This window comes from Dermacentor variabilis, chromosome 10 (assembly GCF_050947875.1).
Source record: "Dermacentor variabilis isolate Ectoservices chromosome 10, ASM5094787v1, whole genome shotgun sequence".
NCBI classification, from domain to species: Eukaryota; Metazoa; Arthropoda; class Arachnida; order Ixodida; family Ixodidae; genus Dermacentor; species Dermacentor variabilis.
Window position 1 is genome coordinate 503,233 of NC_134577.1, and position 18,689 is coordinate 521,921.

The following is an 18,689-nucleotide window of genomic DNA, read 5'->3' on the forward strand; positions in this document are numbered from 1 at the left end:
GATGCAAGATCCACTGGGCGGCAGGCTCCCGCCGCCAGCGGTTCCCGTGTGTGCCCGACCTCTGTAGAAACATTGTACTCGGGAGGGACTTCCTGACGGTGACTGGAATATCGCTTCATATTGCACTGGGAGGTTGGACAATTGGAACTTAACCGCAGTGCAAGTTACCCTTCGTCAAAGGAGAGCAGCAGGTTAACGGGGAGCTAGACAGCGAAGAATCATATGACCTGCAAGCAATCTTCGCCGAGCAACCTGAGCCTCTGAAGTCCCAACCGCCAATGACCCTGCTAGCTTTGCGGCTCAGGTGAATGTGGATCCACGCCTGGCGCAGGTGCTCGAGACTTTCAGCCCAATTGTTAAAGCTACCCCCGGGCGCACATTTTCTGAACATCGAATTGATACTGGGGACAGCCTACCTGTACGTTGCAAGCTTCGCCCTGTCAATGCTAAAAAAACAGGCCATTATGGATAACTGCATCCGTGACCTCATAGAGCAAGACCTCATACGCCCGAGTACCAGTCAGTGGACGAGTGTTCCTGTTTCGGTCGCAAAAAAATGGTGGCTTCCGACTCGCCATTGATTATTGGCCACTCAATAGCCGAACAAGGGTGTCTGTTTACCTTATGCCCAGGATTGACTAGTTCTTGGCACAGCTGGGTCAGGCACAATGGTTTTCAAGTTTTGATCTTTCACAAGGCTTTTTTCCAAATCCCAGTGTGCGAACAGGATATCCCCAAAACCGCATTTATCTGTCACCAGGGCACCTTCGAATTCACTAGGATGCCCTTCGCAGTGGCAGGTGGACCAGCAACCTTCCAAACAATGATGGACAGTTTTGGATGGTATAAATCAAAAATTTGCAATGGCATTCCTCGACAACGTCCTGGTGTATTCAGACCCGCTGGAAAACCACGTGGAACACATCCGATGCGTACTCGAGCGCATCAGAGGCGCAGGCCTCACCATTAACCCAGACAAGACCCAACTCTGCCACCATCCGCTCAGGTTCCTTGGACATATAATTTCACCTGGGCAGTGTCGACCTGACGAAGGCAAAGTGCTTGCTGTGTTGCACTACCCTCGACCAGCAACAGTCAAACAACTGCAGGCTTTCCTTGGCCTGGCGGGGTATTATCGAAGCGTTATACCTCGATTTTCTCTCACAGCCTCACCCCCTCACCAGTCTTTTGAAGAAAGATGCACCCTGACAGTGGACTAACCAGCAAGAGTGCACATTCCAGAGCATGAAGCAGTCCCTGGGCAAAGATGCCGTGGTGAACCTCCCTGACCTCAACCAGCCCTTCGTGGTGGAACCAGATGCCAGTGGTATTGTAATAGCTGCTGTGCTACTCCAGGCAAGCCCTCAGGAACTCAGAGCCGTGTCGTTTATAAGCAGGGTGCTCACCGAGGCAGAAAAAAAGTACTCTGTTCAGGAATGGGAGTGGCCTTGGCAGTGGTCTGGGCAGTCTATAAATTCAGGCCTTGCGTAGAATTCGCGGAATTCGAAATCCGTTGTGACCATTCTTCTCTAGCTCTCATGGATTTTTTTCAGACAAATCAAGCCTCACCAAGAATCAAGTGGTGGGTCCTTAGGCTGCAAGGTTTTAACTGCAAGATCAAACACAGAACGGGACTAGCCAACATTCCAGAAGATGCCCTTAGCAGAGCCCCCTTGAACTATCCAGACAACCCAAGCCAGACTCGACCCGAAACTCTGTTCCCGATTACCGTTCAAGACCCTGAGCAACACACTAAGTTCGAGACAGTTGCCCCCCTGTCTATCACAGACGATGTGACTCTCCTCAACAATATAGAATGCCTGGTTTGAGAAAGGTCGTGATCCACTGTTCCCCAAGCTAAAAAGTGTCATGCAAGGTACAACGCTCCCAGAGAACGACCTACAATCACGCCTAATCAAGGACTTGGCCGCTTCGACTGAACTGGAGTCACTGAGTTACTCGTTCAGCACAGCGAGAACCGAAAGGTGCCTTGGCTACCAGAGCGCTTGCGGACTCTGGTGCTGAAAATGGCGCATGATCACCCCACCAGTGAACATGTGGTTTTCAAGACATTGGAGAGTTTCTTCTTGTTTCGTATGGCTGCGTATGCGAGCAGATGTATCTAAATATGTCAGACGCTGCAAAGTTTGCCAGCGCTCCAAGGCAAATTGCCAAAAGCCAGCGGGCCTTATGAGCAGCCAGTGGGCCACTACACCGATGGAGGAACTTAGTGTAGATGTCATTGGACCGTTACCACTCACACCACGGCACCACCAGTACCTGCTGGTGGTGGTTGACAAGTTCACTGAATTGTTTACTCTAAGAGCCGCTACCAGCCAAAACATTGACTGTATGCAGCAAGCCTTCTCTCGGCATGGAGTAACAGTAGAAATTTCCAGCGACAACGGGCGCCCATTTGTCAGTACGCTTTGGAAGGGCCTCCTGAAGCAATGGTGCATAAAAGACCGTCATATCGTGCCTTACCGCGCCGCTGGACAAATGGTAGAACGCCATAACGGTATAGTTAAGGAATGCCACCGGGCCTACTTCACAAACCACAGGGAGTGGGTCTCTCGCATCCCCGAAATTGCCTTTGCTCTCCGCACCGCAGTGTGTTGTGACAGGCTACGCGCCTGCCTTCTTGTGTTATGGTCGAGAGCTGCGCACTCCACGGGAACCACCTCGCGCCAAGGACAACGTTGAACCGCCTGCTGCGGCTTACGATGCCTTTTCCGAAGAAGTTCGCCACTGCCTTGCCCAGGCCTTCGAATTTACTCACAGACAGCAAAGTGCCGCTCAGGCGAAACAAAAGGCATATTACGGCCATCACAGGCGGCCAGTTAGCCTGAAACCAGGCGACCTTGTTCTCCTGGACAGCCATACTTTAACTAATGCAGCAACAGGCGTCTCATCGAAGCTCGCACAAAGACGTTCAGGTCCTTATAGGATTACAAAGAATGCCGGTGCTAATGACTTCATCCCGAGACCCAACGACAGGGCGCCGTCCAGGGATAGCCCATGCTGACCAACCGACAGCGTATTAGGACCCCCGAATGGACATGCCCGCGACGGGTTTGCGTTCTATAGACCTCAGACTGCCCAGGCGGCGCTGCGGAAAAACCCGTCACCAGCGCCCCCATCGCAGCCTTGGCGCTAACTGAGTAGTGCAAGGAGAGCTGTCCGCAAGCAAATTAGGTGCATAGGCCACAATGGACCCCTCTCTTTCGTTTGTTTTGAGACACGGTTTCCTAAAAATCAAGGACCTGGAAAGCTTCTTCCGCCCATCCACGCGTCGGGAAGGAAGCTCAGCAGGGCGAAGTACGTGTACAATATAAAATAAAGTCTCAAGTGTTATTTCGGCGTGCTCCAACTCGCAAGTACAGAGAGCATCAGGTTTGTTTATAAGCATATCAGCATAAAAATCTAAGCATTTCAAATTGGTTCATATTGAATATGTCCTGAACACAAGACTTAAATATCTCACATATTTTTATGTATTTTATCGTAATGTTTTGTCTCGCAATTATTTACAGAGAGTAAATCCTTTCATAGCCTTTTCCAGGGCAGCAAACAGAAAACGTTTTCCAAGGCAGCAAACAGCGTGCGATCATAACGAAAGTAAGCTTCCTTCAGTGCCTACGCGCTGTATCTTTCTCGCAGGAGCTACAGCATCGTTCAGTATGAACTTTTCGCAGACGCTTCGAGTAACAAGCACGGACAAATAAATGTAAATAAATGCGAATTTTTTTTTCTTTACACACGTGCGTTACTTCGCAATTACTCATCCAGTGCTTCTGCAGCAACTTTATTGCTCACATTTGAAAAACGCAGTCGAGCAGGCTCAGCACATTACGAAGCATGCTTGTTGTATCGGCGCAGGACATACAAAATACCAAAAGTAGAAATGAGCTCACGATACAACGATGCTCTAGAACAGGATTTCGAATTCTTAAACGAAACAAAATGTTTGGTCAAGCTGACCTGCCAGATCTCTCCGTTCCACCTGTTGAGTCAAGCGGAGGCGGACGTCTGTTAAAAGGTGGAGATATCGATGGCACATAAGCAGGATAGTTCGCAACGTTGTTTTTTCTGTTACCGACGAAGTGGCGGCTGCAGATTCTTGAGTTTTCGCTTAGTTACCGCGGTCCCCCGTCAGGGCTACGCAACACAATTACAGAAGAACAAAATTGTCGCACTTTCTCATGCGAGCCGCTGTGTTGTGGGGAATGCAAGTAATCCGATTACCCAACAGGTTGAACGGCCCGTATCCAGCGCTCTCGCCTTTCCCCTTCAAACGATCGCGATTGAAATCGGTAAAACTGAACGTTGTTATTCCGTCCTTCACGTTCATGGCAATTAACAACACAACAGTAGCGTCGATTGCGGCGTTTCTTCGTAGCGCGCGGAGCTATCGCGGTCGCCGTCGTTTCCGCCATCAGTCTGAAGAGTGAGCCAGAAAGCGCTTTATGGCAGTTCGGCGGCGCGTCCGACTACCGTAGAAATTCATAGCTCTCTGTCTGGGTGTTAAATGCGCAAAACACTCGCAATATGGAACAAAATCTAGTTAAATCGTTGTTTCGCAGTCGCTAGCTGCATAGGCAACTTAGCAAGGGAGTCGGGCTTCGCACTACTCAATTACTGCCTCTTCGCAACGGCAGGTGGCGCTACGCGTCTTGCAAAACTCCAGAGTCGGACGTCCATGGTGGGGATACGTGTAAGGACTGTGTGGCGAAGACAACCACCGCAAGGCCGAGAGATGACGCCATCGGACAGAGCGACTTCATCAACACGGACACGGAGAGGTGGGGAGGCCGAGGCGAGGCAATAAAGGGTTATACTTGTTCGAGACGTGGTGTACACGCTTCCTTCCTGACAACTATCTAGCAGCACAATGATTCGGAATGAGTCCCCACTTGCACCGGCCCCACACCTTCGAGAATGCAAGTGTTGTTATGCGTTACGTTCAAACGGAAGCTGATATTGGATATTTTTAATAGTGGATTCTGAATACCAAACACCATTCGACTGGACTATTATTTTTCTCATTCATTTCGCCTGCTGGCACGCTGGAGGTGATCGCCACACAAGCCACGGAGATTACATTGGTAAAGACTTCCCAGTCTCCCCGATTCAGTCGGAGTACATGGGCAATCTTTTTCGTAGCAGTGTTGTTCATATTAACGTCCAATAATTCAAATAACTATTGAGTGCCATTCCATTTGATGGCGAGTCCGATTACTTGCAGATTTTTCTGGTTAAGCAATCTAATTTGTATTTTTCTGACGAGTACCATCGTAGGTACGATGCCACGTATACTATTCTGCTTATTATGAACACTTGGACTAGTCCAAGCAGATTGCTCTCTTTCCTTCCACTGTTTGTTGGCTATTCAGCCGCATGATTTAAGATGTTATATTGTCTAATTTGCGTATGATCGCTCCATTGTAGCCGTTACTTTCAATGATGAGGCCCAATACGCTGATCTTGTGAACCTTGGGTATGGGCATACCATCTGCCGTAGTTGGGTGAATTTCCGGATTGTTTCGTGCGTTCCTCGCAGTTGCGTGGTTTTCGGCCACGTCGCGATGGTACATAAATGAGTTCAGATTTCTCTGCCGAGCACGCCAGTCTGGTTCCTGCTAGGTATTGTTCAACTACTTCTATTACACGTTGTAATGTGTTTTCAACCTGTCCATCGTTGCCATCGCTCAGCCAGGGGGTGATATCATCAGCGTAGATGGTATGCTTGATGCCATCGTTTTCCTTTAGCTTTACTGGTAATACGATAAGAGCCAGATTAAACAACATCGGCGATATTACTGAACCTTGGGGCGTACCTGCGCTTGCGATCTGTAGTTCTTCGGAGTTAAGGTCTCCTATATTAATGTGTGCTTTCCTGTTAGTAAGAAAGTCTCGTATATAACTGCATAATCGCTGGTCTAAGCCTAGCTAATTTATTCTGTTTAATATTGTTTCGTGGGTAAAACTGTCAAAAGCTTTTTTTAGATCGTCCTAGGATAGCTTGGGTGTTCCAACTTGTGTTATCTATAATTCGATGCCTAAGCTGGAGCATTGCATCCTGTGTAGACAAATTTCTCCGGAAGCCAAACATTGTAGGCGGGATAGCGTCGTTCGAGACAGTGGGTCAGTCTCATTAGGACAACGTTCTCCACGAGTTCGCCCACACAGAACGTGAGTGAAATTGGTCTCAGGTTCTCCAACTGTAGCCGCTTGCCTGGTTTAGGTAATAGAATAATCTGGGCCGTTTTCATTGTTGTAGCATTGTACCGGATTGCTAGCATTCGTTTATATTGTAACGATGTTAGTAAAACAAGGATATTTATTAAAGGCGAACTTGTGCCCACAAGCAAAAGTCACTGCGGTCGTGCAGAAATCCGCGGCAGTCGCGAACGTTCTCAAACTGGGCTCGAACCGTCCTCCTCTTCTCCTCGCGTGACACCTCGTGCGCGTGGCGCATGCGAGCCGGGTCCAACTGGCTGCCCGTGCCACGAAGATCGCTGCCTGTTGCTGAACACCACTGTACGGCGTGCACAGTGCCCAATGCAAAGGGCGCGCAACTTGAATGTCACCAAGTTTGTCGTGGCAATATACTTGGCAAGTTGTTCTAGAGAGGCATCATCGAGATTTCGGATTGTCTTGTCTGTTATTCCGTCCAGTCCCGGCGCGAATGCAGTGTTAAGCTTTTGTAGAGTTGCTCTCAATTCCGCTTCGCTAATCTCTTCGTCTAATTGTGTTTTTGGTGCCTGTGTAATCTGGGTGAATTGCTGCCTTAGCCCGAGATGAATACCTTGCGGCTGTCTCATCGATAAAGGCTTCTTCAGTTTTGTCATATGCATGTACGATTCTGTTGATGTTTCGTCTGTACGTGGCTAATTGTCGATTCCTTTTCTCGGGAAGTCGGTTGGTTCACCTGGGGGCTGGTGCAGCTTTTAAAGGAAACACGCTTACTCCGGTCTGGACTTCTTCAGCCAGTGCATCTGGTATATATAATTTTTCTCTCAAATCTATGTCGCGGATATGTATGTCTATGTACCCTTAGACTTACCTATAAGTGCATTGATCATCTGCATCTCTTCACGCCACACAGTTAATAAACCTCGTTTACTTCACAATAATACTGTTATCTATGATCATTGTCCCTGATCAATCTTCCACCAACAAGAAGCGCGCGTAGAATGACACATCAATAAAACTGTCTTCCGTAGCTTCATGTTGCAGATAGGCGGCTTATAGCTGTGGCAAAAATTACGTGTTACCTTTAGAAAACAGTGTTAAAAATAGCCGTTCACCCGGCTAAAACTATAATTGCTACCGACCGACAAGAGTCGGGGGCGCACCAAAGCAAGTAAAACCATATAAAATGTTACTGCACAGAATTTCTTACGCTTTCTGCGAGAAAAACTGGGCGTCCGTCAGCGTCCGCGCCACGGTCGCGCGCTCGCTAGCAGACGACGCATGAGATTATCTCAGCATCTCCGACTTCCCGCTTTACGTTCTTTTTTGCTCAGGCTACAGGCCGCATACTTGCTGGTAAGCTTCCAAATTCTTTTCCTCCACTGTGAATCATTGTTTTTCCTGTACATATACCTTAACACTCTCCCAGCCCATTTACTTTCTTCCTTATTCCCCAGTCGTTCTTCATAATCAATTTCACTGCGAGCTTCGCTCACTCCAAAACTAGTCCAGCCCATATCACCCTGCACAGCTTCATTTCTAGTTTTCCCGTGAGCGACCAATGCGAGGTGTCCCACTGACCTTTGGTCCAATCGAGTCCTGCTTGTACCCCTGATTTCAAGCAAACAACCGCATTTCCAAAAGTAAGTCGTGCAACCATTACACCTTTCCACATACCCCCGAGCACCTCGTACCTATTGTATCCCCATAGCTCTCTGCGCTCCATTATGGCTGCATTTTTCTTCCCCTTGACTGTTATTTTTCCCGGTTTCCATACATCTATTCCCTTCGTTTATCCATAGACCAGGGCATTTATATTATCTTACCCGAGGTACTTGCTGGCCCTGTATTGCCACTGTCTGTTCGCTGATTTCATAGAATGCCATAACACCTGATTTTCTAACACTAAATTTCAAACCTAAATTCTTGCCTTCCTGTCCACAGATATTAGCCAGACGTTGCAAATCGCTTTGCTTGTTAGCTAGCAATACAATATCGTCTGCATAAAATAAACCTGGAAGCTGCTGCTCTACTACTGCAGATGCCTGTTTGTGTTAGAGATAAAACCCGATACTACTTCCTTCTAGCGCCCTCTCCATCCTCACCATGAACATCCTAAACAGCAGTGGGGATAAAGGGCACCCCTGCCTCAGTCCCTTGTTGATATGAAGTTTCTCCGCGCTCCTCATCCCTTCCCATTCAACGCAAACGGTATTTTATAGGTAAATCTCTCTCAAAAGCTGTAGACAATCGTTACCTAAGCCTTCCCCTTCCAGAATATCCCACAAAATGTTGCGGTCTACGTTGCGATGCCCTCCTGTAATGTCTAAAAAGGCCACATATAACTGCTTTCTACTCTTGATATTTCAATACACTGAGTAAGAACAAATAAGTTGTCATCCAAACGCCTTATTCTCAAGCCATTCTCAGTTCACCCAAAATGCCATTATTCTCTGCCCATGCCTTCAGCTTTAATTTGATTGAGTACATGTGCATTGCTAGCCTGTATATTACCGATGTAATGGTCAACGGTCTATACGAGTGAATGCTATCTTTCTCCACCTTACCTTTATAAATTAAATTCATTCTACTTTGTCGCCAACTTTCTGGTATTCGTCTATCTTTTAAAAGTTTTTTTTCAATGTTTTCACAAGAGCTTCCTTATTATTTGGTCTTAGTTCATTTTCATTAACCAACCTAACGGGAACCTCGTCTATCCCTGTGGCTGTGCGCTTAGAAATTTACTCTTCGGCTTTCTTCCAGTTGAAATTTGTCAGCACCAGCTTCTTTTCCACCTGCTTCTCTTTCATGCTATTTTTCTTCAAACACAACCTCGTCATTTTCTTGGAAAGATTCGACTGTCACTTTTCGGATGCAATTTAATGCCGCTTCCCCTTTCAATTTGTTCCCATGTTCGTCTAGGATTTGTTGTTGTTGTTGACTTCCTGTCTAATAATTTTATGTGGTTCCAAAATATTCTAGGTGCGGCCTTCTTGTTCTCACGTATTTCTGACAACCAACGTTCTTTCACCTTTTATCTTTGCTTGCACCAGTATTTGAACCATAGACTCTATCTCCCGGTATATTTCCCATTTACTGGCTACTTTATCCTGCGGCAAATGCGCCTTTTTTGCCTGCCTGTGCTCTCGGGATGCTTTCTGTCGTTCGGCAATAGCTTCTCGTGTCTACCTGTCCCACCAGCTTTCCGGTTTTTTTACTTTCCAAGGAAAGTGTTGTTTCTCTTTCCGTATTTCTGTCGTTATTGCAACTTGAAGCTCACTATATTCCCACTCTTGGCCATTTGCCAAGAGTCTATTTGTTATTTGTTCAGCGTTCAAATTTGGACTGGCCATTTTGCTTTCCTTGCTCTCTTTCCCAACTACATATCCCATTTGCAAAATGATGCGTTTATGGTCACTCCCTATGCTGCTAAACCCTTCCTCATCGATGACCATTTCTCTCAACTTATCGTGAATTCCTTCTGTCATCAGACAGTAATCAGTGGTCGATTGCCGGTTTCCCACTTCCCACGTGATCTGCCCTTCACACTTAGGCCCTATATTAACGATCACGAGGTTATATTGCTCGCAAAGGTTTAGCATTGACTTCCCGTTATTGTCGGTATAGCCATCTAAATCCTGTATGTGGGCATTCATGTCACCTAATAGGACAATCTCAGCACCATTCCCGAAACCCTTGTTATCAGCGCTTATGCATTCTACTAATTCTTTATTTTTCTCTGTGCAATTTTTTCCGGTCCACAAATATGTAACTCCCAGACAAGTTTCTTTCCCACTCATTGTACCTGATAACCAAAGATGCTCTTGACATTGTGAATTTACTCTTCTCCATTTGGCTCCCTGATGGATGAGCATTCCGACTCCCCCTCCCTTTCCGATTTAGTTCTGTTGCACCCTCCTCAATCACTGGCGGCTCTTCCGAGTCTCTAAGGTGCATTTTTGTAAGATCATACACCCCTATTTGTTCTCTATTTAACTGTTGCTCAATATGGTGCCCAATTTTACTTTTTTTCTGCCGCCCTGCATGTTTATGTAGCCTATTGCATGGCGACCTCTCTTGCTTTCCTCCTTTTTCTGTTATCGACGGCGATGCACTTCTGAGGTTTCCCTAGGGGACCTCCTTCATTACTATCTACTCTGGCCTCCTGAGCGCACGCGGGCCCCCTAAGAAAGCAACAGCGCGACCACCAAGTCGCCAGCCCACTTCTCGTGCCAGCCTGTAATTGAAGTGGATCTCGTCTCGTTTAAAACCACCACAACTTCTCACTTGCCTGTTTACTTCGACAACCTCGAAGCCTTTCTCTCCGCTCATTTTCCATATCGCCTAATTAGCAACCACTATGGCTCTTTGTACGCGACTGTCACGTATAGGCACCTTCGGCACCGTGCACACCACGATCTGCACCCGACGAGATAGCTCGCGCAAGTCGTCCACCCCCTTCGCCGAGCGCTGTCACCGGGCTAGTCCTGTCCTTTTCCTGTTTAAGACGTCATTTAGCCCACCTGCTACCATGACAAGGTTACGCACGTGGGCATTTTCCGCGAGCTTTTCTTTTACGCGCTCCATGACAGAACCCAGTGTCCACCCTGGAAATGTCCCAACCACCACTCTTTTATCGCCTTTCACCCTCTCACCAAATTGCTTCTGAGCATCTAACCAGATTTCAGTCGCCGGCGATAATCACCATTTCACTCTCTCCTACCTCTCCCTGACCTGCCGTGGTTGCTCAATGGCTATGGCGTTGGGCCATTGAGGATGAGGTCACGGGATCGCATCCCCGCCATGGCTCTGCCGCATTTCGATGGGGGCGAAATGCGAAAGCACCCGTGTACTTAACTTCAGCACACGTTATAGATCCCCAGGTGGTCGAAATTTCTGGAGTCCTCCACTACGGCGTGCCTCATAATTAGAAAGTGGTTTTGGCATATAAAACCCCATAATTTCATTCTCAGTTCCTGCTTCCCTTTGTCCGTTTGCGCGCGATTCAGCTTTGACAAGTGGCACTGACGCCTCCGCTCCTGCTTTTTTCGCGTTGCGCCAAGGTAGGTGCCGCTCTTTCCATCTAACCCCTCACCACGTTGCACGCATTCCATGTACTTTGCTGGCACTTCCTCTCCTGTCACGTCGGCGGAATGCGCTCCATTGTCACAACCATCCTCGTTCACAATGGCGGCCATTTTCAGCTTTTCCTTGGCTACTTCGTCCTTTTCCCACTACGTTCCGTGCATCACGCTTCCTATTTAGCTCCTTTTTGAGCTCTTCAACCTGTTTGACAAGCTCTTCCTGGAAAGCCTCCATTTTCTTCAGCCTAGCATCGACAGTGTGTGCCGATTGACTCGATTCCCTCTCCGTTCTCATGCGTCCCCTTATCTGCCTTGAGGGACCGCCCGCAGAATGCCCGCTTTCCCGGCTTTCTGGCCATGTATTGCACGGCTTTTTTCTAATACAAATACTATAATGCAGAGCATGTGCCTTCTAGCTAAAGCCGGTACGCACAGGATCTAAATCCTTAAAATGTCGGAAACTAATTCTCACCAATGTTTTAAAAACAATGCCGCAGACTTAAGGTATGACACGCTTTCGTACGTGTTCAACCACGCGGCCACACTTTCACTTTCCTACCAAAACGCACACAGTAAAATTATTGATAGCTATTATTGACAGCACTATTAGTGCCGTCACTTTCAAGCTACTATTTGAAGGCTATAAGGACAACGTCCCACCCGGTTGCACGTGTTGAAACACGTGGCGCGAGGACGCTCTGACTATCCTGGAATACCAAATATACACGAAACAAGAGAGAGATAAAAAAAACCTACCCAATTATTATTTAACGGTTAAGAAAAATGAGCAAATCAAAAACAGAAGCAAGCTCAAAGCATGCACAAAAACGATTTCGTCGCCGCCGCGGAGCCCTGAAAAGCACGTCCATGAGCCACAAAATCTCAAGCCGCATTTATGTTCCACGTATCCAGTGGAAAATAAAGCGCAGTCTTGAGGAAAGCCACGTGATAGCAAGCGAGCTTGCCTATGCATCCAATCCAATCCTTTCTGATGCCAACGCTAGCGAATGCGCTGTGCAACACGCTCCTCTCAGGCAGCTTGTAAGCGGACCGTGTTTGTCGCTCCGCTAGCCCGCTTTCGGCTAAACGGAGGGGCGCAAGCGCATTCGCGCTTCCGCTCCGCTCAGCAGCGGAGCGGAAAAACGCCAAACTAAAACACTCCATCGACATTAGGGTAAGCCACCGGCATCGTTCTCAGGTATTTTAAGTTAACGAGACTTGAAATCACAGCGCTATGTTTACGTCAGCCACCGGTATGAGGCAGATGGCGTGGTTCAACACAGGGATCACTGCACGAGGTTGGCATAGCCTCGCCTTTTAAAGCAGCAATATCCAAGGGGATCGCATAAGAATTCCGTAAAACGGGCGAGTGCGTCGTAGACAAGACGAACAAGACCGAAAATAAAGAAACGGGGGTTTTCATGCCCTTGTGACTTGCAAATTCTTAAACACGTGGGCATGGTCAAGCCGCATCCTCCACCCAGCCTCTACCACTGCATCGTATGCTGGGGCAGTCCACATCCGGCCACTCGAACGCTCGACAAGTGTGATTCACACTACGGTATGTTGTTATTACCGAGTAAAAATATTAGTTTTGACAAAGGGCGAAGAAATGAATGCGATAGAAACATGCTAGTATATTACGCTAAGTGTAAGACTCGTAGCTGTAGTGGCAGAAATGGCCTAAACGTAAGCCGAATAAGTAAAAGGAGCTGTTGTGCTAGTGCTTCTGCGTTTGAATCCTGCCATTGGACAACTTCAGTTATGTTTATTAATTAAAGTCAACGTCTTAGCGACTGTACTACCACTTTTGCGTATCGGGTATGTTTCAAACCTCGTTCCTGGGCCGATCTCCGAGGTAATGCACAGCCGCACCAATCCAAATACATCATTTTCAGGTTTGACCTCTATTATTGTTTCGCACTTTTAATACTTGGGTTTGAAATTATTTAAGATAATATGCATGCGGCTGTCAGTGTTTTCTTTCACGACATTTATTTGCGGGCTGCAATCCTCAAAATTCTGAGGAGCAATTTTGTCAAGGATGTAGGACCTGACATAAGCAACTTTAGTGATAGAATGGTGTGGCAGTATAACCCGTATATACCGCATGTCATATGGCGTGAAATATATAGCACTCATATCCTTAAATATATACCAAACTTCACCCAGACGCCGACGGCAAAAATTCACTCGGGGTGTCCATGTAATTGCTATCGCAACAAAACTATTTTATTCGAGGGCCTAAACGACGTCCACCAAACGAGGTAGTCGCGTCATGTCTAAAATGACAACTTGAGGGCTTGTAAAGGTATAAACAGGAGCACTTATTCCGTCGCAGAAAGGCACTCACGCTGTTACGATCGTTGCGTATGTTCCTTTATTCAATCCTAAACATTAAGCTATGGGGTTTTACGGGCCAAAACCACGATCTGATTATGAGGCACGCCGTAGTGGGGGACTCCAGAAATTTGGACCATTTGGCGTTTTCTAACGTGCACCTAAATCTAAGTTCACTGGTGTTTTCACATTTCGCCTCCACTGAAATGCGGCCGCCGTGGCCGGGATTCCACCCCGCGACCACGTGCTCAGCAGCCCAACACAATAGCCACTATGCAACCACGACAGGCATTCACTGCTGCTAAAACACAGCTCGTAGTTACAGTGAGAATGTAGCAGTAAGGTCACATACGTGAACCTAATTTTTTAAAAATACGTAGCTCACCTCCAAGGCTTATTGTAGGCTCAAAGACGCATGCGCATATCGCGCTGGGTGCCCCATGCACCTCAATGCCAACAAAAACTCCGACATGCAGGCTTCAATCACTCGAGCGAGTCTCACAGAACCATTTTCCACGTAAAAGACACCACGTAACATACTGTGCGAGAGCGAAACCCAGCGCGCCCGCCCAAGCCAGCATGCAAAATGCCCACAGATGGCTCCACTGCGTACGAATTATTAAACACATTATGGCGGCGCCCATGAGAGAGACAGAGAGAGAGAGAGAGAGAGAGAGACGAGGCCGTTTGACTGGGCGCTTAAAACAACGCCGCGGGCTACCACGCGATGCTTGCGTCGGTGGTTACGTAAATTGGACATCAGGAAATGGGAATATGAACATATGAACACATTGTAATAACTTTACGTTATCCCTTGATCTCGGTTCGTTCCTAGTTTTCCCAAAGCAGCGACATAAATTGTGCTTTGGTCGTAAAACACATTGACAAAGCTCCCGATTGCTTGCATGCGTAATTTACTGAAAATGCCATTATGCCTTTTCACTTTGATCTTAGCCTACACATTACTCATAACGCGCCCCTTATTTTCGCCAAATATTCCCAAGGTGCCTTGATTAGTTCACTGAGGACCTCGGAGAAACCAATTACCAACGTCTTATGACGCATGAAAATAGAAAAAAATCACGAGGGTACTGTAATTATTCGCAAAGCTTCTGACTGAACCAGGAACGCAAAGCTTCTGTCCTACATCGCACTTACCATGACTATCCTTCCCATTCCCGCGAAATCTAAACATGTTACCTACAGCCATCGGGACAATGCGAGGCACAGCTGATAGTGGCCGTATCACGCGTTTTAAAACAGAAGACATTTACTAAAGTTTTGTTCTTGATCTAACTCGTTTACCTTCGCAGATTTTTTTTATAGTGTTCCCCCCCCCCCCCCATTTTCGCTAAATTTGATATTTGTGACATTTGTATTTCAGCCAGGGCAACGGGCTAAATTCTGCCCCGTTCGTTAGACACACTCGCTCCAGAACGCACGTAATTATTTCTACAGTTACCCACTTTGCCTACATGCATCGCTTTCTAATACTGTTACCAAACACAAAGCTGCTTTGTTTAGTTCAGTGAGGACACCAGGCAAACCCCCGATATACACATGCATTAAAAAAAGAAAAGAAACCCGAAGGTTCAATGATTATTTGTAACCCTTCTAAATAAACCAGAAACGTTAAAACTTCGCGACACATATTGCACTTAAGCTGCATCCATTCCTTCTAGATATAAAGTATGTGAAATGCAGTTATCTTCAACATTTGGGAAACGCAGCTGATAACGGCAGCTCAACACTTTCGAACGCTTCTAAGATTTTTTTTTTTTTTTTGCATAAGCTGCATTCAATCAACACGCATTTAACATCGCACACACACTTGGCATAGCGTTATCCCCATGTTCGCAAAATTTGACCTCGGTTGTAACTGTAATTAGGTCAGAGCAGCGGTCTAAGTTTTATCGGGGATACATCTTGAATAACGGCAGCATGACACCTTGGAACGCTTGAATAAGTAACATTCTACAAGGGCTGCAATGAGCCCCCACAGATCAAGCATTTCTCGCTCGTCACTCAGGACACGGTTCCTATTTCAACGAAATATAAACACCGTGCCTGTTTACCGAGAAAACCGCGAAAAGCAACTAAATGCTTTGTATAACGCATAAAAATTGGGGAAAAAGCAGGTATTTCGTAAATATTGTGACACGCTGACGAAGATGTCAGCTTGGTCGGAAGAAGACGACGCCCTGGACTTCGCGCGCTGTCTACCATCTTGTCAGCCGCTACGATTATTGTAAATATCCTGTAAATATACGTCTGACTTTTTTTAAGCCCGTAACATTTTTGGTGGAGGTTGCGGGATCATTATCAAGACGGTTTTACGCAGCGGGCGCTCCTTGGCTGCATCTACAATGCCAGCACAAGGCGAGGATGCTTCGGGCCCGTCGGCGCCTACGCCCACCGTCATTCTAGCACAATCCCGCGACCCAGGAACCTTTTCTGGCACCGACGACACTGATGTTGAAGACTGGCTTAAACTATATGAGCGGGTGAGCTCCAGCAACCACTGGGATCAGACCATCATGCTCGCTAATTTGATATTTTATCTCGCGGGCACGGCGCGCCGTATGGTTTCAGACCGACGAGGAGAAGCAGCTGGGACATTTGTAAACAGAAGCTGAAAGATTTGTTTGGCAAGCCTGTTGGACGTCAGCGCGCCGCCCAAATAGACCTCGCTTCGAGTGTCCAGACGTGCACTGAATCCTACCTCACGTACATCCAGGACGTGCTCGGTCTGTGCCGCAAAGAGGATCCGAAGATGTCCGAACCTGATAAAGTTGCACACGTCATTAAGGGCATAGCAGATGATGCCTTTCACCTCGTTTTCAAGAATTCTTCCACTATGCAAGCCATTATTACCGAATGCCGGCGGTTTGATGAAGCCAAGAGTCGCCGCATTGCCCAGCCATTTCCCCGCCTTCCCAACACGGCTGCCACGTCCACCTAAGACCACCACAGTCCGCCCACGCCCAATCGCTCTGATGACGTCTAACATATCATCCGACGTGAAATAGAGGCCGCATCTCCTGTCACAACCCCAACCCATGGCCCCGACAATTGCCAGGCGACCGCCTCATTGATACAGTCCGTCGTGCGCCAGGAATTGGTCAACATTGGCTTGACCAACGTCTGTCCAGTTAATCGACCTGGCTACACTCCGTCCAGCACTGTCATACGCACCCGTAGCCTGAATGCCCCAACGCGGTATCGCAATCCAGCCGAATGGCGCACTCCAGACGACAAGCCTATATGCTTCACTTGTGGCCGTATCGGCCATATTTCACGTCACTGCCGGTCTTCGTGGATTTCGACCCCCTGGCCCTACCTCCCATCCCACGGCCCTCATGCTGCTCCTCGGTTCCCCCCGAAAACGCAGCCAGTACATTCTGGCGACACTTCTCTGCCTACCCGCTCTATCCGCTCTCCTTCGCCACGTCGCCGCTTCTCCCGATCGCCCCCATCTCGCCGATCACCGTCCCCTAGCTCCTTCCGGCGCACCCTTCCGGAAAACTAACGGGTGCAGCATCTGGAGGTGATGCTGCCAAACCGACCCGACGCAAAAATCCTCTTCTGATGTTGCCCACACATCAGAACCTCATTAAAGTGAATGTGGATGGCGTACCTGCTACGGCTCTGATTGACACTTGCGCGCACATATCTGATGAATGCTCAGCTTCGGAATCGTCTCAAGAAAGTCCTGACTCCTGCCCCGTCACTTGTGGTCCAAGTCGCCGACGGTGGAACACCAGCCGTTATTGGCGTGTCCGGCTCGCGTGAGTGTCGCCGGACATCATACTTCTGTTTTATTTTACGTTCTAGAGCATTGCCCTCACGACCTCATTCTGGGCCTTGACATTCTGTCTACACATTCCGCTTTGATAGACTGTTCTGCTGGTGTTGTGCAACTCGGCTCTACCTGCTGCTATTGGCCCTCCCGATAGTGCTCCGATACGGCTATGTTCCACAGAGCATATTCGCCTCCCACACCGTGCCGTTACCTACATAGGTGTCTCCCCCGTTCCACCTATACCAGACGGTGACTACATCGTATCCCCTAATCCGGATGTCCTGCTATCGTATAACGTCGCTTTTCCTCACACCGTCATTACCATTTCGGACAACGCGTCCTGCCTTCCACTTGTGAACTTTGGACTTTGTACACAAGTACTCCCGCGCGGAATATCCCTGGCGTAAATAACGCCGGCCAGAGACTACAACATTTCGACTTTAACTTGTAACAGCTCCTCGTGTTCAACTCTTGCTTCGCCCCCTGTCTCTTCAGACTTGAATGCCCTAACAAAAATGATTGCTCCCGACCTTCCGCCCCAGCGTGTTAATGAACTACGTTGCCTCCTTGCCTCATACTGGGACATATTCGACCTTGGAGAGCACCCTCTAGGACAAACATCTGTCGTAAAACATCGAATAAACACCGGTGATGCGAGCCCGATCCATCGGCGACCCTACCGCGTCTCACCTACTGAGCGACAAATCATCCAACATGAAGTTGACAAGATGCTTTCTCGAGACATCATCGAACCTTCTTGCAGCTTATGGGCATCCCCCTGTTGTACTAGTTAAAAAGAAGGACAACAGTTGGCGATTTTGCGTCGATTATCGACACCTCAATAAGGTAACAAAAGACGTCTATCTGCTACCACGCATTGACGATGCCCTGGATTGCCTGCATGGAGCACAATATTTTTCGTCCATCGACCTTCGCTCCGGCCACTGACAAATTGCCGTCGACGACATGGACCGCGAGAAGACAGTATTTATTACTCCCGATGGCCTGTATCAGTTCAAAGTGATGCCTTTCCGTTTATGTAATGCCCCGGCCACATTTGAACGAATGATGGACGCCCTCCTACATGGTTTCAAGTGGTCCATCTGCCTCTGTTACCTGGACGACGTGATCGTTTTTTCTCCGACTTTTGCGACACACCTCGAACGCCTATCGACGATCCATCTGTTTTCCGTCAGGCAGGGCTACAATTAAATTCGTCCAAGTGCCACTTCGGTCGTCGGGAAATCTCTGTGCTCGGGCATCTCGTC